Genomic DNA, 2,605 nt, shown 5'->3' with positions numbered 1-2,605 from the left:
CACACACACACACACACACACACACACACACACACAGAGGCATTCACACACTTCATTTCTTTAAATATTCATTTCCGCCTGTCTGTAATGTGTTTTGGGGAGTTTCCTGTTCCCAGCCCTGCTGCTTCCCTGAGAACCGCCATGTAGGAAGTAGCAGTCCTGGCACTAGTTCCCTTCTCCCCCTCTGACTGGTCACATCCCCACCTAGAGGCCGACAGAGTTCGAAAGAGAGGGAAAGAAAGAGATGGAGCTCAGCCATTGAGGTTACTGTCCATTTAACATTACTGGTTTTTGGATTCTGTTACAAAAATTGTTATTGCAAGAGCCTTTTCCCAGACAATATCACCCTCTTTACTGGACAACCTGCACACCCCTGCTCGCTAATAAACTCAGCATATTACTCTATTTCACAGCTGTTTTTTTTTAGAATTTCTCTAATTCTTTTGACAGAAACAATTCCCGGGTTGTCACTCAGGAAGCAATGCCACGACATAAACATGTGCACTTGAATCTGTGCATTTTTATTTCAGATTGGAAAATATCAACTTTTTACATCGGACATGAAGAAAACTTACTTTTGTAAGTATTCTAAGCTCAAGGGCACTGTAAACTCTCAGATAATGAATCTCACTGGTGGTCTGGGGGTCAAAGAGGGAAAACATGAATGCTTGTGCAGATGATTTGGCTTCTCATTCAGTTTTAAGGCATGGTCACACCAGAAGGTGACACAGGGAAATTCATCTGTGTTTCTTTAGGAAATATTTAGTTTTTCATAAAGAGCTTAGCTTGGCTAGTCGTGGACGGCTGTAGCTGTCGCGCTAACACGCTAGCTTGCTGAGAGATTTACTGAAGAGGGAAAAAAGCTCTTCATGCTAATGAGAGTGATAGAAGCGATTGGGCCATCAGATGGTCCCGCCTGCACGTTCCCGCTTGTCCAACAGACTTGGAATGATGGCATGCATGCAAATAAAAATAGCATATCAAGACTCTTGGAAATTTTTACAAACATAAACCTCCATGCATGAAACATTCATTATATATTTAATAACTGACCTTGTTTTCACTTGCTGCTGTTGTGGCCACAGTTTTACAGATTCTTTCAAAATAGTGATCTAGGGGAGAACCTATGTTAATTGCAAATTGGCAACAAGGCTAAATGGCGGTGTCATTTCCAGATCTCATCTATGGCCTCGACTCTCGCTCCTTGGTGTCTGCGCTCTGACAAAATGGCAAACCTGGGACTGTGACACCCCGCAAGGTTGCTAATGGGACAGTAAAAGCCTAAACAGTTTATTTAAAAGACCAATTTTGTACTCAATCAACTCATGTCAACAACCCATTTCTCTTTAGTGGGACAGTTTATGCTCAAACAACGGAGGTGAGATAAAAGTGGATGGTGCAACACAGTTTCTAAGCTGTGATACAGTATCCATTTTGAAATCTCTGGCTCTCTGTTCCCTCAGAGGTCAGCACTGTTGAGACGACTTGCTGGTCTTTAGACCGGTCTCTGCTACACTCTACTCTGATACATGGAGATCATGACTCTGCTTTTTGGAATATCTACCCTCCTTTATCATTACGGCCTGTATTGCTCTTGTCTGCATCTTTTGTTTCCTGTTCTTGTTCACATTTTGCTTCCTCTTCTCCATCAGCCTTTTCCCGCTCTTCCATGATTTCCTCCTTTTCCTCCTTCTCCCATCTGGACCACATGAGGCCTCAGGTCTGTCCCGCCCTGCCTGTCAATACATATAAAAATAACCTGTTACGGGATTCAGACCCTTGTGCTGACAGCTCAAGGCTGTTCTCATGCTTGTGGTTGTTTTGTGCATGTCTGTGTCTATTTGTGTGTTTTAGAAGGAAGAACAGATGCTCCCGTAGCCTCAGGCTTGGTTTTCTCATTCTGGCTACAAACAGACCTGTGATTTATGTTATTCTGCTGTTGCTTTGGCCAAAACAAGACTGGAAGAGGGCTGAGGGTACAGAGGGACAGACGAAATGGCCACTGGACAGAGGAAAGTGTTGACTGTTCAATTGCAGCTTGGCAAGACCCTGAGATGTTAGCAGTAGTTCTAAGGGTGGTCACTACAGGTGCAAAATACCAATGTAAATGTGGTATTACTACAGTGTCGAAATGAATGACTTACTGAAATGTGCTTTCTGAAAAGCAGTGTGTTTTTTTTAAATCCCAAAATAAAGATAAAAAAGATGGCACTCCAGTTGTACAAAACCCTCTGAAAGAATCACCTTATGTCTTCAGCATTTTTAGTGAATTTGACTAACGAGTAAAAGACATCCAAACAACGTCAGGCCCTCATTGGAGCAAATATGACAGAAGTAAACTCAGACACCGGAAATCAACATGAAAACAACACCTGTGTGCCTGTGAAAAAAGGTAAATAGTGAATAAGAACAAAATGAAATCGAACAGAAATTGTCTTTATCTGGTTAATTTGCTATTTAATTATGCTTGTGCACTACCAGTTGTTGTTATTAGATAATTAGAATCATTACATTGACAAATGAATCAGTAGACGACTCTGCGGCGGGCCGGGGCGGCATGAAGCTGGACTCACTGGTGACAGTGGCAGAGAGGAGGACACTGGAC

At 42.5% G+C, this 2,605-nt stretch overlaps 1 long non-coding RNA gene across 1 annotated transcript in view; it reads right to left on the bottom strand.

Moving 5' to 3' along the window:
• LOC116673258 (uncharacterized) overlaps window positions 1-2,153 on the bottom strand; it is a 10,093-nt gene extending 7,940 nt beyond the window's left edge. The window contains exon 1 of the long non-coding RNA XR_004327804.1: window positions 2,141-2,153. This is a non-coding gene — a long non-coding RNA (uncharacterized LOC116673258). The remainder of the gene's footprint in view (window positions 1-2,140) is intronic.
• Window positions 2,154-2,605: the final 452 nt, after the last annotated feature.

The sequence above is a fragment of the Etheostoma spectabile genome, chromosome 3, assembly GCF_008692095.1.
Source record: "Etheostoma spectabile isolate EspeVRDwgs_2016 chromosome 3, UIUC_Espe_1.0, whole genome shotgun sequence".
Lineage (NCBI taxonomy): Eukaryota > Metazoa > Chordata > Actinopteri > Perciformes > Percidae > Etheostoma > Etheostoma spectabile.
This window is presented reverse-complemented; position numbering and strand designations above follow the sequence as displayed.